We start from the raw sequence: 23,726 nt of genomic DNA, 5'->3' as shown, positions 1-23,726 counted from the left end.
TATTGCAGTAAAGGTACCCCAGCAACGTGGGATATTTGAGCAGGAGATTACTTCAGGCAGATTATCTCAGATATAATATCTCAAGGCTGACACGTGGAATCTAAAGAAAGTGATACATGCGAAATTACATACAGAGTAGAAAGGTGTTTTAACCACAATTTTGTTCTGTTGGTCTGTTATTCTCCCAGCAATTCTCTGCTTAGTTTTACATTACACTCAAATAATGTCTCTACCACATCTACCAATGAAGTCTATGCTTTTCATCTCTCCTTGTAGCGTATATATTAGCCATAAACCTCCTGCCCAAATGACAGCACCCCTTGGATTGAAAAAGACAAATGCATTGATTGCATACAGAAGACCAAAAGCTATGGAAAAAAGGTACTTTGACTCAGTTTGATCAGCACCCCGAGGGTTTTGCCACCTTTACATGTTAGAAAGTAAGGTGCTCAAATTAGGTTAAAGATGCCTTTCAAAATTAATAGAACTCATAGGTACCCACAGCTGTTTTTAATGATTCCCTCATCATTATTAATCTCTGTAATTTAAGATAATATCCCTTGAAGTCTGTTTGCTTTGTAGTGCACTGTGTAGTACACTTTCTAGTATGCTTTGTACTGGGACACAAGTAAGCTAAAGCAAAGATACTATTCAATTTTGGCACGTGTGTTGCAAGCTACTGATGCGTTCTCGGGGCCAGTTTTGCTCTACGTCAGATATGGTTGTATTGCCCTGACAAGGAAGTACTGCTTATTGTTCTGCTTTGTCCACCTACCTTTCTAAGCTATTAGCAACATGCTTGTCACAGAAAGGCATCCTCCAGTGGGCCTGGGTCAGAGATCATTGGAATTTGATGATTTTGATCTCCACTATGCCAGTATTTATAATTGATTCTACAGTGAGAAAAATCCGACAAACCGTACAAGGAAATATTTTTACTAAGAATAACTCTCTGGAACATGGTTATCTTAAATGCCACAGGCAAAAAATGTAGCCATACAAATATTTGGTTGCTTGCAATTGTTTGGAATGAAGTCCTATTTCTAAGTGAAAATCTATGCCATAACACTATGATCTCACTGGCACTTGGATTTAATCTTTAAAGTCTTAACTACTTAAGTTATATTTGAAACTTGAACTTGGACATCAAAGTGATGCAGGTGCTGTTAAAATGGTCAGCCTTCAGGGAACAGAAAAAATACAGTTTAAAGCACTCCATAAATGAAGTTCTTCCTTCAAAAATAATAATAAAAAAGTAAATCAAAGACTAAAAGCTCTGGGTGAAAATGGACAGTTGCCTGCTGCTAGCAAAGAATAGCAAATGACTATTTTTTTTTTTTGTGTCACCCATTACTTAAAACACTGAACATCCCTTTGAGAAAATATTAACATCAAATTCTAACTGGCATTTGTTTCTAAGGGGATTGTTGGAATCATAGAATCATTTAGGTTGGAAAAGACCCTTAAATCATTGAGTCCAATGCTCAATAGTAAACCTAACACTGCCAAGTCCGCCACTAAACCATCTCCCTAAGCAGCACATCTACGAGATGCAGTCATAGACATTGCTTGTTAATACTGACCCTTTTTCCTTTCATTTGTGTCTATCAGTGTCACTAAACAATCATTACACTTTAGAAAGCTATGGTTTTTTTCTCATTTTAAAACACTGAATTGTATTTTCCAACAGCTATACTCTGTAGCTGCCAAATGTGGAATACCTCCACTGCTAATGGAGCACATAAAAAAAAATAATTTCAATGTAAAAAGTATGAGATTGGAAAAAAAATATATTTTGGGAAAGTTATGGTTTCAGCACTCCAGAGGAACCACCTGTATTTTGAATATAATCACTGCTATCCACTATGTTGCCAAGCACTGCTCATGTGATCAGTGACAGCAATGGAAACCTAAAGAAACCTATTGTCATTTATCATCGTGGTTTCTTTGCTTGTAGATCAGGAAGGCCATCACTACAAGATCACAGTATGAAAAATTAAGAAAAACTTATTTAATGAACAATTTACCACATGAACTCATGTATCATCTTGTTTTTATACTATACTGATGACAATAAAGTATCAATATTTTTTCTAGAAATGTTTCTTAAATGAAACACATTATGTACAAACACTCCATGTTTTCTATATTAAATGGCTTTCAGAGGTAAGTAGTTTTTTAGAAATATTTTTCTATGATGTTCTGTGCTGCTCGAAGCATAAAATCCTTTAGTACATCTTTCTTAGCCACTGAAAGGCTCAAAGCACTGTTTAAGTCATAAAAAAGTTATTGTATGCTAATATTAATACTATGAACAAAAGTAAATTCCAGACTATATATCTACAAGGCAAATAGTTATTTTAAAATACAGGGATAAGTGGCATAAAACTGCTGAGCCATCACATAAGAGTAATCTTTATTTACTGGGACCCTGCAGTAGGCAAATCTCCCCCACAGGGTTTCCTCAGGGCAAAATTTTACCTTTTTTGTTCATGTTGAGAATAGTCTATATGGGAAGGGTGACTTTGTAATTTTAATGGGACTTTTTACCGAGTACGAAAGTGGAGGCAGTGGATTATGAAGATAGATGCATTATACAGCTTTGGTGGAAAGCTGAGGCAATGTTGTCTGTTTCTTGAGCTATGAGCTACAAGGGGTTGTAATGTAGCAGGTAATGCCTAATGCATTTGCCCCTGACTTTACACTCCAGTGGCTGTACAAGGCATAAAATACATTCTTTACTGAAACTGCAAATATATTTTAAAAATTTTCTTCAGGGTTATGACTTCACAGGCAAAAAAAGATGGTTTTGTAACACAGTGAAATTGCATTAGAAATCCAATATGGATATTTTTCTTTATGCTGAAGGCAGACAACTCAGAACAGATTATGTTTTTAACTATTTACATGGAGGAAAATTGTCTTTAGGCTTTTTTTCCACTAAGATTTTACATGGAAAGAAGCTAGTTGGATATAAAAATCTATTGTGATTTGCAGAAAGAACACACTACTAGACAGCCACTGCAAAGAAAACATTGTTGGTCACTGAATGGGAAACAAGGTGTGAAAACTGGCTTCCCAAGATTTTTTTCCTTCAGTGAAGAAGGGAAGAATTTGTCAAGAAAAGAACACTTAAAAAATCTGCAAATATTTTGAATTTCAACAGCCTTCTAATACAAGCTGCCTTCTTTCCCCAGCCAGTGTCAATGTTAGGAGTGCTTTTGCATTTGTGTACCTGTGAGTTGGTATGGCTAGCAGGGGTGCCAGATTTTATTCATTTTTTCTGAGAATTACTTGCCTATAAGCTCTCATCTAAATATTCATGTTAGATTCTCTTATCTAAGCACCTAGGAGAAGTCTTCAGTTTTGTCTTGGAGAATTGACAAAGGTTCATGACTGACAGCCAGGGTCTAGAAGGGCACGCTTCTCTCTCTGCTGATTCCTACGTTAAAAGAATAGTTGCCACTCTCTGTTGGCTCCTTGTTCTCACGTGGCTGAAAGCAGAAGGCAGTGCAAACTGCAGGAGACTGTCTTGGAGTTTACACTGCATCATCTGGGAGTTGAAGTAGTCCTGAAGGGGAAGGAGAGAAGGGAAGACCTTGAAGGATCAGTCAGGATGCTCGGCAGGGCCAGTGGCAGTTTTTAGCCCACGTGGACTCCAGACTGACAGAGGCTTGGGAGTGTGAGGCTCCGGAGAGTTGGCAGGAAGCTTTCTGTCTCCATCCAGAGTTTTCACTGTTCTGATGGGTTAGCTGCAGATCAGCTGGAGGAGAAGAGAAAAAGAGGGTTGGATCCAACCATTACACAGTCGGTGCTAACTGAAAGTATTACAACTTTAGCTGTTTGTATAGGTTAGCACTTCTGAAATCTTAACAACTCAAAAAAAAAAAAAAAAAGCACTTAGTTGCAATTGTTAAATCACTTAAAAAGAGATTCCAAAGATTAAAAAGGCACTTTCATAGTGCCAGCTACCCTCTCATGCCTCAGAAACTGTTTTTCAGGCTACATGGACAGACTTATTCTGAATACTCTCTGTTCCTAAATGGAGAGTTTTAGACTCTGCAAATTCCAGATAAACCATAAAAAATGAGAATGTCTGTGAAGAACAAAGTAGCAGTCATAGTAGAGGTAGTTGCAGCTAGGATTCAGGGACCATGCACCATAACATATAAAAATTGATAATGTATGAATGGAAAGAGGATGTCTTAAAAATAAATATGGACAATTGCATTAGGATGACTGCAAACTTCACCCCAGACACCACAAGGCTCCCTGTCTGAGAGTGCCCGGTGGAGCGAGCACTGTCAAGAAATGTAAGTGATGCGCATTTCCAGTTACATGTGTTATGCAAGGGGCTTCCCCAGCTATTCTCCCGCTGTACAAGGTTTCTGCTCCATGCACAGGTAGGAGACTGATGCAGGCTCTCTCATACAACTGAGCCAAGCAGCTGGGGCTGAGTGCAGAAGGCAGATCAGGGTTCAGCTCCAAGGCAGCCTACTGGGAAACATGTTCGTCCTAGGACATGGCACCTCTAAAATCAGGTGACTGGAAGCACCTATTGCATGAGCCATTGTGTGTATATCTCTCATGCATCTAGCTTCATGTACAGAGTCCAGTCATTCCCGTCCTGAGAGATGTGCCTTTATCTTCTGTTATGCTTTACTTGTCTTTGATTTCTCTTACTTTTTCTGCTGTTTTCAACTTTCAAAGGTTGTCGTGGTCTAACCCCAGCCAGCAATAAAGCACCACACAGCCACTCACTCACTTCCCCCCAGTGGGATGGGAAAGAGAATTGGAAGAGTAAAAATGAGAAAACTCATGGGCTGAGATAAAGGCAGTTTAATAGGTAAAACAAAAGCTGTACTCACAGGCAAAGCCAAACAAGGAATCCATTCGCCACTTCCCATGGGCAGGCAGGTGTTCAGCCGCCTCCAGGAAAGCAGGGCTCCATCACGCTTAACGGTCATTTGGGAAGACAAACGCCATTACTCACTTCCTTCTTCTTCCCCCAGCTTTATATACAGAGCATGATGGCATATGGTCTGGAATACCCCTGGGGTCAGTTGGGGTCAGCTGTCCCGGCTGTGTCCCCTCCCAACTCCTTGTGCCCCCCCAGCCTGCTCGCTGGTGGGGTGGGGTGAGGAGCAGGAAAGGCCTTGGCTCTGGGTAAGCACTGCTCAGCAACAACTAAAATATCCCTGCATTATCAACACCATTTTCAGCACAAATCCAAAACTTACCCCCATACTAGCTACTATGAAGAAAATTAACTCTATCACAGCCAAAACCAGCACAATGCATTAAGTAATAATGCCTTTTAGACTATTGTCTTACTTTATAGAAACATATAGAGCAATTCCAAGGGAAAATCCATAGCTCCCAGAGAATCATTAGCAATTAATAAGCCTTTTCACAGGTAGCAGTAAGGTCAGAGCAGATGAGTTAGTGATCCTATATGTGACTTGGGCTGAGCAAACTGAATATTTTTCCTAATATTATTCCAGCATTTGAAGTCTACCTTGAAGTCCAGCTTTGTGAAAAATTATACTGCCTCTCATAACTGCAACAGCCCTGAAAACTCTATATTGCTTAAATCCTTTTCTAATCATTCAAGGAACAATAATATAGACAAATCAATGTTGACATAGAAAACTTTGTCAGAGCAATATTGTTTTGCTGGTAGCTTGACTTTTCATAAGCAAATAAGAAGTAAGGCAACTAATTTATTAACTACCATTTGACTTGCTGATCAGATTTAAGACGTATATACACACAAAAACCCCATCTATGTTCACACATACACAAGTCACTGTTTACATTTTTAACTAGCAGAAGTTTCTTTCTCAAGCAGATGTTTTCCATTTTCAAATAGTCACCAAAAAAAAATCACATTTGAGTTCTGTGTAACAGCTTAGAAGAGCAATACTGATACAAAAAGCTGAAGCTTAACTTTTATGCAGTGTCTCATCTCACTATTACTTCCTGCCCTTGGGATACTTAATACTTAGGTTGAAAACATTGCAGACCAATAAATTTTGCTTCGCAATATAATCAATGTTATGTTTGCATTTACTGTACTGTTGGAGGGAAGAAGAGAAAATTAAGATCTTGGAGAAAACAAACACATCCTGTCCTTACCCTTGACTTCCAACATGTTTAAAATGTTCCAATGCAATTCTGAGATTGTCTACAGAGACCCCCGGCCAGGTGCTAAGGAAGTGGATCAAACAGATTTTCCCCAAATTGCATCTACAGAGATGACTCAAAGCATCTTGGTTCCAAGGAAGCAAGCCGTGGTGCTGGATATTGGGTTTCTGCGGAAAATATCTACTTAACTCATTGAAAGTTCATTGCCTGGGGAAAAAAATTATTCCTATAGTTACTTTTATAAATATAGGTTTTGTAAAATGGGTTGTAGTTAACATGCTTGAAATGAACATTGAGATAGGCTCAGCACTCAATTCCTGCTTTTAAAATTTACACTTCTTAAATTAAGATTTTGAGAGTAAAAAGCACACAGATCTTTTAAGAACCTAGTAGCAGTGCTAGTGATTGGCAGAAAGATCAGATGTTAACCGTACAAAGGTAATGATTTCACTAGTTTATCAAGCCCATATGCATGGATTCTATGTCTGAGAAATGAGAAGAATGAAAAGTCATTTAACATTAATAGATGATATTGGCATTTTGTCCAGTCTCCTAAGTGTGCCTCATAGAACTGTTTCTTAAGGATCAGCGATTTAAGGATCAGTTTGATTTTTTGGTTTGCTGTCAGGATACAGTTCCAGTTCTCTGATGTGCAGTCTTGAGCGACACAAAGGACTGTGTATTCAGCAACTGCTCTGTTAGAAAAAATATAGTTTTATATTATTTATATACAGTAAGAAACTTTTCTCTTTACATTGCAGAACCATGGTTTGCTCTGTGGTCTAGCTCTCAATTTTTAATTACACAGTAAAAAAAAATCAGTTTATTTAGCTCAAAGGCAAGAAGGTTAAGGTGACTTAATTAGTTTATAATTACTTTGAGAGTAGAAAGTATCTAGTACTATAAAACTTTTTTGTAGTAGTCAAAAGCATTTACAGATTTAATGGCTGAAAGTTAAATTCCTTAAAGTTGAACTAGAAAGTAAATTAAAATTATTAACAGAACACAGTTGACAAGGGTGCTTTAAAAGGTGTATCATTTGAACTCAATCAGCAGTCTATCTCTTCCTAAAATAGAATCTTCAACTTAAAAAGAACTGTTGAGCAAGCTGGGGAAATCATTGGGTAAAATTTGTTGGTCTGTATTTTTCAGATTAGATTAAGTAATTAAAAATATCCTTTATGTCTTTAAAGTTACTGAATACTCAAATCTTTCAATTTAAGCAAAGACAAAAATCATAAGAGGTAACAATGAGACAAAGTTATGAGAAGAAAGCCAAAATAATACACTATGAATAGGCAAGAAATTTACATCTTGATAGTTATGATTCTTTAAGAGAATGCAGAGGTGTAAATATGAAAATAATAATGGAAAATGCATTTAAATTATTTAGAAGAAAGACGACTATACTAAAAAAAGTAGAAGGAAACATAGGACCCTAGGTAGGAAGATAGTTGATTGTGTCTGGCAGAAATGAGTGGCTTAGGTTTGGAATGAACTAGTAGGGCAGTAACAGGATGATCTGTAGAAAACCACATGTTACAAAGGGTGGTCCAGTCAGGGCTTGTCTTAACTGACAAGTCAATGGCTATATAATGTAAGAAAGACATATGGCTATGTTCATAAGAATATAGGCAAGGTCAACTGCAAGCAGGAATTCTGTTGCTGACCTCACTTAATCACTGATATCTATGCTTCCAACAGCTTGTCTTGCTCTAGTGATTTAACAGCAGGATAATTTTGCCTTGCTTATCAACCCTCACCTTCTGAGAAGTGAAAGAAAGGTTTTCCTGGATACAATTTTAGCAGACCTCTAAAAGACAGACTTAGTAATAGTACGTACCTCAGAGACCCATCTAGGGACCTAATTAGTTTTTGTAAAACTTGTAGAAACAAGGAAATTTAAAATCCTATCTTTTAATTGACAGGTAGCTTGTAACTACAGATTTATTCTCACAATGTGACAGTACATAAAATAGTGTAGCAAGATTGAATTTTTCCTAGTTTAAACCAAAAAACACCAAAGCGCAGCAAGAGAGATTTCAGTCTCACACAATCTGTTTTTCAAGAGATAGAATCAAAAGAAACAAGCTTGAATTCTCTTCTAACATGGTGCCTATTTGCAAGTAGTGAATGTGTGTCACACTTCAAATCAACTTATCAACTGAAAAAACAGTCAGCACTGTAAGACTGTTTAGATATGAACATAAATCTTTTCTCCAAATATAGGTGGTTTTTTTCTTTATTCCCTCCAAATATAAGAACATTCTAATGAACATTTTTAAAAATCTTATATCTACCATGACAGAATGCCATGAAAACTTTTGTGCTTTCCTGTGCTTCTTTGTATTTTGACTTAGATGAGGAAGAATTTTTATATAATAATCTGTTAAATGCATATGAAAGTGTAATTTGCAATTTTCTTTTTTCATTAAAACATGTGGCACAGGTTAGGATATATACTTCAACTCTGTGCATGGATTTTTATGAAGGCGACAGATAAACATGCAACAGATATCTAACAAATATCTTCCAGATTTTTTCTCCTATTGAAAATGCCCACTCTTGTCATATATTTTTATTTATCTTCCATTGTCTATGGAAATTTTGTTGTGCTTATTCATCTTCCTGAAGTTACAGTGCAACATCATTTATACATTCTGCTAGACAGCTTTAAAAAGGCCTCAGTCTTTAACATTATCACAAGAATTTGGCTGATTTGGTAAAAACAAACTCTACTTAACCCATAAAATATGAAGGTAGTGCTAGTCAGAAATATTCTCTTCAAGCTATAATATTATTCGAGAACGGCAGATAACATCTAGTTTGTGTTAATGGGAGTTACAGAGGAGAAAGCTGTGAACCCGTCTGGTCTGGTCTTTTCTGGTCAGGTCACAACAGTGAATGAATGCCCACAGTAACTTGCATCAGCCATTTACAACACCTGTCTTCCATTTGGGGCATGTCATGGAGAGGAAGGAAGCTCACCGGAGCTTGATAGCCCATGCCAATTCCTTCCTTGGTAAGGCCCTTCAGGAATCCAGAAATCAAGAATGTTCCCTTAAACTAGCACTAACCAAACTTCAAACCCAGTTCTCACCAGACCACAGTACCGGTCAAAATGGGTCTGGTGAGAGTGGGACAAATCATTGCATATGTATAAACAGGAGGTTTAAGGGAGGCAAACCACTAATTCCCTTCAGTATTTCCCATGGAGTCTTTCGCAAGCCAAGGAGGATGATTTTGTTCACTTCTCTCCTCTGGGAGTGCTGCTAGAGCTTGCTTCCAGAGCTGTTGTAGTCACATACAGAAAGTGCCCCAACACGATTGTGGACCTGGCTTTGGGCACTGCCCTATACTCTGAATACAGTGGCTTACATGGACCTTCTTGGGCAGTGCAGGAGAATCTCATCTCTGCATCCAAGCACATGCAAATTGTTTTTTAAATGATAAAAAAGTTATTCCTGTAAATAAAGATACTCACAGACATGTGTCTTTTTATAACCCAATGTATCCTGCAGATCACAATCATACCTGCTTTTCAATTAGGAAAACAGTGGTTGTAATTGATTCCAGCAGCTTCACTCTGTTCCTTTTGCTCTCGTTAACAGCACATTCCTTCTTTGTTAACTTTTGCTTATTCTGTAGCTACACAGGTAACTGCACCACACATCCTCACTGATTTCAATTTGAATCAAAAATATTCAGTTTAAATGTGTACACTCTTTGGATATTCCAGTTTATTCCAGACATTAAATTTTCATGAAGGCTACAAAACGCAATGAATGCGCATCTCAGGTAACAGCAGAAAGGTGCAGTTTGTACTTGTGCTACCAAATTTATTCAAAACAGAACTTGCTTTGTGAGACAGATGAAAGTTTCAAGTTCTTTGGGAACACTTACAAAGGAAAGAGTTATAAAACTCAAAATACAATGACAATGAGAGGACAGCAGCATTATTTGTTTCTAGAATGCAGATTTTTTTTTGAGTGATTGCACAAGTCACCAAGATTTTTATTATGTAGCTAACAATCATTGCTAAATTATCATTTCAGTTGAAATTTGAGAAAATATGCATGGAAAACAGTTGTTATGTCACTATTATGTCAACCTCAGTATTTCACTTTCCTGAAGTCTCAGAATACTATTAAGAACCCTGTGAGATTGTCTATTTTTTTTCCCCTGTAATTTGTAGTGCATTAAACTTGAGAAAGATGACTGCTTAAGGGAATTAGCTGTTAGAAGTTACTGCTGCAAGGAATTAGTACAGAGCTGGATTTTAATATCCTGACTTCATAAATTGCCTTCAGTAGAACTACTCACAATGAAAAACATTCAGTATCAGGAAGGCTATCACAATGAACTCTGAAGTATTCTGCTTGTACAGTATGTTCTATTATATATGGTGTATGAATTGTGATGTTTGTTTCCTACCATGTACTATAGACAAGAAATTAAAAATATAGGTAATACAGAGTGTTCTCTGCAGAGTGGCACTATTTTTAGCTCTGAGCAAACGTGTCATGCTACCCTGAAGAATCTACCTTTCCGCATGAAAGGTAAACTCAACTGTTTTTGTAAGACAAGCTACTTAATGCTGTTTTTTTCTGACCAAGTGCTCACAGTAGAACGATAACAAAAGTTGAATCATCCTTTTGCTAGTTTGAAAAGATTGTATTAGCATTTTTGCTTTTCGAGTTGCATAACATTATAACAAGTGACTTGACTTTTTAAAAATCATCTACAGTACATCCACACACTTTGGACACATACTAGAGTATTGTAATAGAATATTCATGTAATTTATTTTTGAATGAAATTTTGATGGCATTGATTAATTCTTCGGACAACTAAAGTACACCTCTTTGGTGTTCTACTTACAAGGGCAAAAGAATCAATAGTATGTACCCCTAAATCCTGTAACTTTAATAATCTGTAAAAGATTGCAGCTATTGAAGTTTAGCAGATTATCTGTTCTTATGATGTCCTTCAATAACTGAAGAACTATTCTGACTTTTGAATTACTGAGATTTTGAAAGCTGACCAATAGCTTTTATTGCTATGCAGACAGCAAAACAAGGTATAATATTTTGTCAAAATCTTCAAAACCAATGGTGATATCAGATCATTTAAACCAGTACAGATACAGTAGTAATAGCACAGAGGATAAACTCCAATTAGTGAATTACAAGACAGGTAATAATAAATATAAACTCATTTTTAGCATATATAGAGAAGCTATACATGCTTAGAATGGATTTACAGAGAAGCTAAACTCACTGTGGTCCTATGTTGTTTAGCTGGGACCACTCTTCTGTCTTTTAAAATTGACCTTCCTGGATCTGAAATCATTACCTTCACTGTTCCTCTACTGTATCTCCCATACCTGATCTCCCAGTCAACAAAGTTTTTAAATGTATGAATAACAGAATGCATTTGAAGTTTCAGTGATTGGAATGAAAAGTCACTTTGGCTTAGCTGTATAAGTATCAAGTGAAATAAATGCAGAAAACCAGCAGTGGAAATGTTTAATAGATTATTTGACCTGTATTTAAAGGTAGACACATGCTTACACTTTTGTTGAATTGAACCTGATGATTATATCAGCCTTAAGGAAAAATAAAGGCAGGTTGTTCCATGTGAAGTAGCTCGATTTTCTGTAATAAGCAGTTTCAATTCAATAGTCTGGGAATAAAATGGAAAGCCCACCATTCAAAAAAGCTGTGCAAGTTAAAAGAAGTTTGATATTGTTCCTATTTTGCAAACCAGTATCTGTAAAAGTGATATTTTGAAAATTAAGTATCCATTGTTGCCCCTGGATAGACTTTCAGAAAACTTTCTTTTTTCCTTTTTAGGCATTTTCTTCTCTATTCCTATTTTTATCACTGGTTTTGGGTTTTCAACAGGTTCTCCACCTTCCCCTGTGCATTGATCCTGACCACAAGACCACTGCATAGTGAGGAGTTAGTGATCCACATAAAAGTTACCCTGAGTATGGCCAGGCCTGTGCTGCGCTGCACATCCAGCACGGACTTCAGGACTGCGTGGTGCGGCACAAATCCCTCGGCCGCAGGGTGACCTCGGCCAGCTGCCACTCGGTGCTGGCGATGACACCACCTGCGTGGCCTTGCCTTTATCTAAAAGTGCAGCAAGAAGTTCTCATGTGAACATCACTTCTGTTTGACTGTAGAAATGACAGAGTGAGTAATTTCCTTGTAAAAAAAGCCAATAATAGCTCAAATAAGCAAAAGAGGAGAATCTCTTCTATGGACAGGGTCTGCATTGCATGCTGCAGGTGGGTTCCCAGCAGCTAAGGGGATGTAAGATTATCTGTGCTATTCTCTTCTTATAGTTTTAGCTCTGATGAATGGCATTTAAAATGATACCTTACAGAGTCTGGGTGCCTTTCTTATGGGGACCATAATGGACCAGCACCTCCCATTGCAGGACACCCTGTAAGACAATAATTCTATTTGCACTTTTTCCCAGGATTACCTTAAAGGAATAAACTATAAACAATCATTTTAAAGATAAACATAGTTGGAGAGTGCCAACTTTCGAGAAATCACTTAAGGGGAAAGTTAAGAGAGAGATTAAAAATCTTAGCAAAAAAACATTTACTTCTAGAAAGTAGTAAGACAGTAAGGAAGAAGGAGATCCCACGTCACTCCTGTTGAAATGGGAATTGATTCAAGCCTCAAGACACATAAGTTACTCAGATATGTAACATGTATTTCCACAAATGCAAGGAGAAAGCTGTGTGATAAGGTCTGGCTATATTGCATGTCTTCCTGTATGACTACTGTGAAATACTGAAGGATTTCCAGGATTTGGGCTGTTCTTGTAAGACGCTAACTCAGCTAACAGAGATTGTTACAACCTACTTTAACTTTTCTAGTGGAGGAAACTGTGTCAAATGCCCCAGGAAGGGAAAGTCTAGGCTTCCACACTTGTACCAGTTAAATGAAGGACTAGAAATCAGTTCCTTCTCAGGCCAGCAATAAAGTCCATTACATGCCTATTCCCCTTGGGGTTCTGTTGTGAACTTGTAATTCTGTGCCAAGGCCACAACTTGTCCTCCCCTGCCCCCAAGTAATTCTCAGAAGTTGTCTTTTCTTATTAACAGGCTGTCTAGGGGTTTTTGTTTGCTTGTTCACTTAGTGACTTTGAGGGAAAAAACGGGCAAAGAACATCTTTAAATCAAATGTGGTAATTGTGCATAGCTGGCAACCTTTTAATAACATGCAAAGTGGGTTTTCCATCCACATTTACACTCTTCTAGTGTTAAAACAGGACAAAGCAGGCACAGCTGATGTTATTTTTAGAGCTGGAGCAGGCCTTGCAGAGTGTACTGTAGAGCCGAGACTGCCACAAACTGAGGAATAATTGCAATCAAGCTCATGAAATTTTAACACAGAAGTGGCTGCATTATTTAGAACATGAATGTGGTTTCAGGAAAAAAGTAATTACTGGTTATCTATTGTCAGAGACATCATTTGCTGTCTAACTCCAGGGGTGCTGTTTATGTAGGAATTAATGCAAATCGTTTCAAATATTTTAAGTCAATCTACAGTAAATATTTTTTTGTGTGCTTCAACTGTCTTTGGTTGAAGAAACTGGACTGGTACCAAACAGAATACACGCAATTTCTCCCTAATTATGGTGAATCATATTTCTTTCAGTTTTCTAAAGTGATTTACATTGAAGAATTTACCCCATTATAACAAATTCCTCCATAAATCTGTTAGCATGCCAAGCTGAGAAAAATCTTGGGCTGCTCAATGCATGAGGCTGCATCAGCAATAAGAAAAAAACTAATAGGTAGCTACTCCCACTTGCAGATTTTGGCCACTTGAAAGATGAAGAAAATATGTCCTTCCTCATATTTTTGTGTTTTACAGAAACTTCCAAAGCACAGCAAGAGATTTAAAAGTTTGGAAAATATGGAATTAGTCCATCTGCCTGCACCTGGGTGTGGGGTGAGAGAGGGAGAAAGAGATGCTGCAGGGTTCTCTCTTCATCTCAAAGAAGAAAGGTCCAAGAACAAACGGTGTCATAAGATAGCTGTTTTAATAAGATAGAATACAAATGTTGATAGTGAATAAATCTTACCTTGCCTCACATGCTGGGAACCCCATGTTCACGTAGCACCGGATGGACCCTGAATGGCTTTCCCATGGCATGCTGCACAGATCTCCATGGAGAAAAGCTCCTCCTTTTTGGTCATTCAAGCTATTACACAATTTTCACACCAGAAAACAACTCTATTCATAAAGGATGTTTGCATGAAGACCTCTTACTGCACTTTTAAATAAAACCAAGGGCATTTTTAAATAAAAACAAGGCCGTGCATGCTCAAGTCCCCAGGCTTACATTTAACAGTTAAATGGGACAAATGTGAAGTCGCTGTTTTACTTATGTCCTTGCTTGAACTGGCAGCTAAGACTGCCAGGTGCGCAGCAGTGAGCACGCTTCCCGGGGAACTACTCCCAGCACCCACAGAATAGCCGCTGGACCAGGCTTCTGGGACATGAAACTCTAAGCTGTTGCATCACTGCTAGCTTCAGTTTAGACACCACAAAATGAACTTCAGTATTTTTAGTAAATATGTATCTGATGTGTGCCTGACCCAGTTAGAAGTACTGTACTGCAGTTTCTGTTCTACATACTAGAAAGTTGACAGATCGTGTTCTAGACCTTTCTTATCTTTCTTTTTTTACGATTTTTTTTCTTCATTAACACTATTTATAGTCTAATGAAAAGAATGAAGAATTATGATGTTAAGAAAATACCCCCTCCCCCCCGCGCTGGCTAGAGCTGCTTGAAAACACTACATTGGAGAGGTTTCCATTCGAAATTGCTGATGTATTAAACAAAAACATTCCAAGGGAACATGTCAATTCAGATAAAGTCAGAAGTAAATTAAGCTTATTGCCTGTTGGAAACACATTTTGATTCCTGATTAGATCTAATGTCAATAACATTATGACTTTCTTAAATTATGCATTACTTTATTTTTATAGTGGCCTAACTGAGCTCATTTTGTTATTGCAGGTGGCTTTTATTAACATCAGATAGCATACACTAAATGTGGGTAGTGAAGCAGTTCATAAAAGGATTTCCAGTTTTCCACTCCTTGTCCCAGAAGCATCCTACAATTTATTTTTTTTTTAATTTCCCATTGAAAAGAATGTTTTTTTATTTTTTTTTCTTAATACTACTTCAGCTGTATTGGTCTCCATTAAATAGATCTGTAACCTCACAGTAGCAAAACTGTGAAAAATCCCTGCTCTTCAGTAGAGATAATTTTTTATATGTTTTAATTTTTTAGCATCAAATTGTCTTGAAATTTGACACACAAAAATTTTTGCCTGAAACTTACCTTCCACTCTGGCCTCTGATGCTATGTTTTAGAGATCCAAACAAGAATGGTAATGTTCTTGAGTCAAAAAATTAGTTAACATCGAACATTCTCTGTGCAGCCGGAATCCAGTGTTTGTCCTCTCTTATTTTGAAAAAAGTTTACTGCTGGTAGGTAAAACATGCATTAAAGATGATATGAAGTTGTAGAGAATATAAACAAGAAAGGAGAAAAGTGGCACAGAAGGACGATGAGGAGTCTGAAACTTAAGTGTTATTCAGCTTCATTTAAAGTATGCCCTGTAAAGTGATCTGCATTATGTAAAGCTGCTATACAGTTTAACAGATAGTTCCACAGAGATCTTCAGTGAGTTTAAATGTACAGTTACTTAATAAAAGGAGGTATAAATGATGAAACCAAAGTTCATCACTAACTATTCATCAGATTACAGCATTAAAATGTCGCATAAGTAATAGACACGTAAGAATTTAAACTGGCCTATAATGATTTAGACTAGCTACAGATTCACCAGCAGAACTGATTAAACCCCTGCCAAGAATTACTTGCATCACCCATTTCATTGTGCTAACACACCAGTTTTTACATCTGCATGGTGAACAGTCAGGGAACAGTCAGGGTTATATTGAAAAATAACCTGGTGAGAAAGAAAAAAGAAAAATGTAATTTCCCTGATTTTGTTTACGATGAGGTCTTACAAATAGTTCCAGAAAAACAGAGGAAATTGGGATTTATTAAACCAGTCTTTCTGCAAAAAAACCTTCCACATATCTTCAACCGTGCAGAAATATTCCGTTGTAGGATCTGACTGCAACAGAACTCTTCTTCACTTCCGACCCTGCATTGTTAACTCTTATGTTCTTATTACTCATCTTGTGAGTCTTAAAGCACCCCTTGGATGCATTTAACAGATTCTCAACTTTACTGTATTAAAAGGAGATTTTCTCAGTCCTCATGGCTTTGTAAAAATGAAGCTCAGCTGAAGAATATTGAATCCTAAGAGCAACACTGAAAAATAAAAGATTATTCAAAAACTCCTTGAAAACTGACTTGGTATTTCTGGACATTTAGAGCTGGCAATACTGCTGATGCTCATATGTGGGTGAACAGTTAGGTCAGAGCTATTTTATGGACTGGCTACTATGACAGCTTTATACCACCTGGAGAGTTTCTTTCTGCCAGCTGCCCGCTGACAGCACAACTTGACAGGAACAAAGGACTAAAGTCTCATTCCTCATTTTAGCCAATTTAACCAAAAAACTGCTAGAACATCTTCACTGAATGGAAAACTCCTCTGTGAAACTGTCCCTAAAAGATTTTTTTTTTTAAAAAAAGCAGAATGGTAATGAAATACAATGATAGTTGCAATCTATTGAACATTTTTTTGCCTTTATGTTGCATGAAGAAAGCAATAGGTAACCCAATTATTCTGGAACTTGAGCCTTCTGTGAGCTCTAAGGAAGAAATGATTATGCTGATGCTAATTCCAATAACCAGGCTTAAAGACTTCATGTAAGTTACTAATTAATTTAACCAAAGTGAACCTTCTGACAATTCTTGCTGTTTAATTGTATTACTGACTGTGTATACACAACAGTATTATGAAGATTTTGGTTACAGTTCTGTAGCAAAAGGTATTATCAGTCTTTATCCTTGTGTTTTATCTTTCAAGTTAGTCCTAAATCATTTTCTTAAACTGTAAATGGTGAAATCTGGTATCTGTTTTAAAGGTGAGTGAGTAAGATTTTCAGAACCCGAATCTGTGGTGCTCTAACAGACCAGAAGTGGAGCAGTATGTTAGAAACATTTTTCCTGAAGCCATTAAAGTTTAAGTGATATCACAACCCTTTTGAGCAAAGGTGGCTGGTAAGGCAGACAAATGAACCTTGATATAAGAGAAAATGAACAAAGAAAGGGTTTTGAAGAAGGGAGAGAAAAATATTTTGGTATCTTAGATGAGACTGAAGGTCAAAAGCTGTAGAAGAGACCCTCTCTGTACCTCACATTACACGGTCTCACATTGAGCTGATCATCAGATATTGCGTAGTCATAGAAGACTGACAGTCTCTTAGAAAATACTCAAGAACTGTGCAGAAATTGTCCATATATTACTGTTGACTTTATCTACATCTGTATAGCATACTTGTAAGAAAGAACACTCCAGCTATGCTTTCATATTACAGTTTTGGCCTCCACACACAGAACTTTAACACATCTAATATCTGGACCAGCACACAATGAAGCAAATCCACACAGATATTTTTTTCATAGTCTCATGTACAGACTTGGAGTTGGCTGGATGAGTCTGATCTGCAAACCAAAGGGCCTGTACCCACTTAACATGGATAGCTCGCAGCTAACAATGTTAGAAAGGAACTTCTGACATCATGTGCCAAGAAACTCAGGGCACAGCGGAGGCTGGTCTTTGTGAGAGACAGGAAAGCTGCAAGCAGATGGAGTCCATTGGATGGAACTCAAATGCTACAGATGATTGACTACCTAAAAATGAGTCTTTGGCCAGGGCTTTGACAAATTTGCAGACAACTTTTCACTGAATAGCTTATTTTGATCCCTGTCATTTTATCTTTCTCAAAGGATTGCAATTTTTTGGCTACAGTTATGCTTAGTAACACTAACATTTTATGTTCTTTTGTAAGGTTCTGGAAGTATAGACTAAAAATCGTTTGCATGGAAAATCCCCATACTCTTCTATTAAAATCAAAAGCAAGTTTGCATGCATTTTGACTTCTAATGAAAAATATGTTCTAAAATGTAAAAAAACCTGTTCATGAAATTGTCATATGCTAACGTACTAGACATTTTCAATGATTTCTGAAAGTGAAGTACTATTTTCCTACAGCTATAAGCGATAATATTCCCCTCTGTCAAAAAAACCACATTTGTCAGTTAGAAAATAATATTTTATGTCAAATTCATGTTTACAGAAGGAAAAAAGCTTTATTCATCCAAGCTGCTGTATAAAGGATTAATTCTGATCACACCTCATGACCTTCTGGGATCTTTGGGAGACTTTCTTTCCTAGGCAGTTAAAAATGAGAGATTTGTTGTAAAAGCAGTAGCAAAATGAAGAAGCAGGAAGGGATCCTGTGACATGTTAACTCAAATGGGTGTTTTCAGGAGGTATTGAGTTATGCTAAAGACACCTACCCATATGCTGTATGCACATTTCTAAATAAAGTACTGGAGAAGACACTATTTTTCTACAGATTAAATCTGTTTTACACTTATGGCATGCTGCTCCATAAATTATTTTGCCTGGTAGCATTGCTGATTAATGAATTATTTTCACCCTTGACTCCATTGGAAAGATTTTAGAGTTTGTAGACACCATTTTGCTGTTGAAGTGATAGGAAAATATCTGACAAAATAAAAGAATCTTTCTTATTAAAGGTTTATGAATAAAAGAGTACTGAATCACTGAGATATATTAAGCACATTATAGAAGATTGTAGCAGATTATAAAGCATTTATAAGTATAAAAGTAGGAAGTTTTACAAATATTAGAAGCCGTGGGTGTTGACTGATTAGATACAGAGAATTCCGAATATGTTACATAAACTGGCTTATTCGGTAGTATTTTCAGTATCTTTAGATTACTGCACTCTGCCAAGTTAGTGTACATTCAAACCTTTTCAGGCTGAGAGATGTGTGTATGCGTATAGAACATTTTGTCTGGGGTGTTAGATGGTCCTTTAACTCTATGGTGTACATGTATTACAAGGAATTAGTTTAGAATATACATCAGGCTTCAGCAATAGTCTTGAAAAGACTTGGACACTCCCTGGCTATGCTCCTTTTGCTAGCAGCTGGAACAAAAGTATGGTTAAATAAGCTTCAGCTGTAGACTAGGAAAGTAAATATATTTGAACACAGTTCTCATTTTGTAGTTAGAAATGCAAATTGAGACACTCTAATTATGGTTACCATATGACACAGATTTCCATTAATGATAATTTTAGGGGTTTGTTTTTGTTGAATTAATATTAATAAATCATGACTTATTCTTGCAGAGAGCATTAAGTATCAAACAGTTGCTTTTGGTATCATTATTGTTCTGATGCAATGATTTACAGGTAAAAAACAAATGTCTCACCTGCCCTCCCACTGGGTCTGGTTCCCAGGATCTATACATAACTAGATAAAAGAGAGTTAACCTAAGCAATGGCACTTAAATAAAGCTATGCTTTTCAGAATCGCTATGGTGCTGTGTCTTGCAGCACTCCTTGACAGCACAAGCTCTATATTGCATGCTGATGTGCATAGGCATACCCAGACTGGGTTGACTGATGCTGGGTAAAGGAGGAGTTCCTGGAAGCCTCAGGTTTGCACTATACCCATGATTCCTTCTTTCTGCTTTTATTGCAGTTGATTAAACTGGCAGACTAATTTTACAGAGGATCTGGCATATCGACAATAGCTCATTGCAATGAAGAAGCACTCCTTTCATGGTGAGTTTATGTTTTAGTAACTTTTACTATTACAATTTTATATCACTGCAGGTTAATACTAGAAATAGTTTGGACCTGGTACTGAAGTGTGATTTCTTTGTTTCATTTGCTTGGGTTTTGGTGGGTTTTTTGGTTGTTTTTTTTTGTTGATTTGGTTTTGTTTTTTGGGGGGGGCGGGGTTGTTTTGTTTTTTGTTTTTTGTTTGTTTGTTTGTTTGTTTGTTTTTTTAAACTGATGCCATTAGTTGAACAATCACTAAGGAGAAAAGTAATTTAGGTAGAAGAGTAACATGTAAGTGAGTTCTTGAGTGTGGTGTTAAATATAGGCTCTCGAAGACTACCTTAACTGTCATAGGTTGCTTTCACTGTTTTCCAGCTACTTTTCTGTAACTGTCTAGACTTGGTGGCTTGCTGTAGTGGATGGAATGAATGACCTAAACTAGCTCTGCATGGCTCATTTCAACCTACGTTGTTGGTGACAAAGGAAAGAAAACCTTAGGAACTTTTGGAAAAAAAAAAAAAGAAAAAAAAAGGCAGATGATATCTTTCTTTTCTGTTCCAGTTATGTTATCTCTTTGTAAAAGAGACATTTTTCTTTAATTAATAACATTTCTAAATACTTGAGCTGGTATTTTAGTTAAGATAACGAGGGAATTCATATAATCTTTATGAATATATGAAATCAGGGTGAGCAACACTAAGGAGAGAAAATTAGGTATTTTAAAATCATGTCTTTCTAAGTAATAGGAAATTTGTTTTCATGAATAAGTTGTAAATTGTGTGAATGCCTGTAACCTTAATTTCTCTCAAAATGAAAGGGTTTTAATCTCTAATGAAGTGTCAGAATTTGAACACAGATGTACAAGAAACAGGTTTTGACTTGACTGTGGAGTTATTCATTGATACAGGGAAAAACCTGTGAATCAGAAAGCTCATCATAGAATAGTTACATGAGTATCTTCTTCCATGACAAAAAGTAGAAACACAATCAATCAAGTCAGTCTCTTTTGTCTGACTGTTCTTAGGCTTGTTCTGAATTCAGCAAAATTGCTTATTAGTTATTAGACACTTGACTTAGTAGACTTATTTCAATATGTACTTGCCACTATTGGGTAAGAAGCTTTCTACGGTAATGAAGGTATGCAATGAACTTCTTTTATATAATATATTAGTGCTCTAAATCTCGTGTGAGAATAAAGACACTTTGCAAGGTTACTGTGTTTGGAAAAGCACTGCAAATGTTTTGACTTTGAAATTTGTCTATAAAAAATACATAATCTAGCTCATACATTTCCTAGTATATTGAAAACTGTTACACCGTGATATAGTCTAAATCTTTCTCTCACTGAATTTCACCTGAAATGACAACAGTATTAGACCTCATCTATTAAGGAAGTTTAAAATCTAGGATTTCTGTAGAACATAGAATAGATTCAGGTAGCACCCTCCTTTCTCTTGGGCAAGTTCCAAAAGATCCTGAGAGAGTTACAGGTATTTCACTTATGAAGAGAATAAGAAAAATTATTTAATCTGGAGGTCCAAGAGTGGAATATCAAAGGGAACAGCATAAAATAAGTCTGTGGTATGTGGAGGTAGGTTGTGGTTTAAACACCAGAAAAAAATATTCTGGTATATATCATAGCTTGGAAAAAATGTATTTAACTGTAAATATTGACTTGCCTGGAAGATCCAAACAAAGCAAAAGACCTTTGAGTCCCATTAGAAAAGGCCGGGGTTGAAATTTAATTGGAAAATAGCAGTGTTTCAGCTTGCACAAGTGTTATGGAATTAATATTTCAATTAATGCTTCATTTCTAAGGACAAATATTCCATAGAAAAAATCCCAAGCTTTTCTGATGAAATAGGTAAAAAACCCAAGGACTGCAGTCTAGCATGCAAATTCTTTCATAGAACACTGTGAATGAAAATATCTCACTCCATCCTTAGGAGGAATAGCAGCTTCTTTAGAAAGATTAAACAGACGATGCAAGTACTTCAGGATTTCAGGATTCAGAAATAATTTTTTAGCTTGAGGAAAAAATCTGACCTCATTCCTTTCCCATGACACTTTAATCAGGGTTTTTTGGGGGATTGGGTTTGTAGGGGGGAAAGTTTAGTATATGTAGAGTATAGAAAGTTCTTCCAAAGTTAGACTGGTACTATGGTATCATAATGCCATACTTCAAAATTCCTGATTGGTATAAAAAGATGAGGAGAAGAATTTCAGTCTGATGTAGTAATATAAAAGTGCTCTTTTGATAGGAACTTAATTAATACATTGCTTTGTCATGAATAGTAAAGGCAATTATCTTGAGCAAGTGACAGAAATAAACAAATGAATCTAAACTTTTGCATTTCTTTCGTGTAAAACGTTGAATTAAATTATGCTGAGGAAAGAATAAAAAACTAAAAAAATAAGCCAAACCGAAAAAGATTTAACAAGACAGAAATAAATTGATGAAATGCTTTTAGGAATGCTTTCTACCACAGTCTCTACTGGTCACTGTTGATAGCTGTCAGATTTTACTCTGACAGGACATTACCTGACCTGAGAGTAGCATTTCGGGTTGCTTAGTCATGCTTTAGTTAGTCTAGCTTGAGAGAGACCCTTGAAGGCTGTAAGTAGTGTCAATGGAATGGTATTTTTCCATTGTTTGGACTAGACATTGCAGCTAACAAATTAATGTATTTTCCCAGGAATGTTTATTATTTGTACAATAAGAATTCTAAAATGAAGATATTTTGTTTCTTTCTATATTTTGGGATTGATGAGGGTTTTTTGCTTCATATCAGTTTACTAAATGGGAAAAAAATGAGGACTATTAGAAGAGAGATTGTGTTTCTTTTCATCCAGGCTTGCAGTTCTCAATATCAAATATTTTAATAAAACAGTTCTGAAATCAGTGCTATCTCTAATTAAGCCCAACCTGGAGGTTTGTGTTTTTGAAGAGTCACTTTGACTGTAAAATATACATATTCCTTTCCACTGGAGGACATATATATTCTTAATAGTCAGCATGTATTTTCTAGGTACTCTCAACATTTAGTACTCAGTCACTTTTCTGCAGAAATGAGATTCTGCATAATTTTGCATTCAGTGTTTCCTTTATTGAATTTGACCAATTTATCACTGTCTGTTCTCATTGTAGTGCAAACAGCTTTTAGCTGTATACTGGCCATGCAGTGATTATCAGTCTATTTAGTAGCAACCATTAGAAGCCCATTATACTAATTTAAGAAATAGAAAAGGTTTTAGAATTTTCATTGAACTACTATTTTTAGCAAAACTAATTTTTTTAAGAAATTATACTCTTTGCAATAAGTCTACTGCAAGTGATATCTAGAAACCCATTTGGAAACTTTTGCTCCAGAAGAAAGAAAACCTCTGCTTGAAAATTACATTCTTTAGATAGGTATTTTGTTGCTTTATATTACTGTCAGTATTTTTCCATTCTTTTCATAATGTCTTAGTTGCAAATTGTTGTGGATGGAGTGATGCACTTCACTCACAAGAAAGAAGCAATGATGCATTTTATTGATATAGGACAGTTAGTTAACAGGAGTTAATGAAGTTCAATGGTAAATGTGACAGTGGTTTAACAAGATTCGATGGCATGGTACGCTTGATTATTTACTGCATAGAAAATAGGGTCAGACAAAACTGTCAGGGAGACCTTCCCGTTGAGGCATGAGGTTTGGAAAGGACCCCCTTGTGTTCTAAACTCCTTCTCA

The sequence above is a fragment of the Haliaeetus albicilla genome, chromosome 5 (assembly GCF_947461875.1).
Source record: "Haliaeetus albicilla chromosome 5, bHalAlb1.1, whole genome shotgun sequence".
Lineage (NCBI taxonomy): Eukaryota > Metazoa > Chordata > Aves > Accipitriformes > Accipitridae > Haliaeetus > Haliaeetus albicilla.
The sequence above is the reverse complement of the archived record's forward strand: the minus strand, read 5'-3'. Positions refer to the sequence as shown.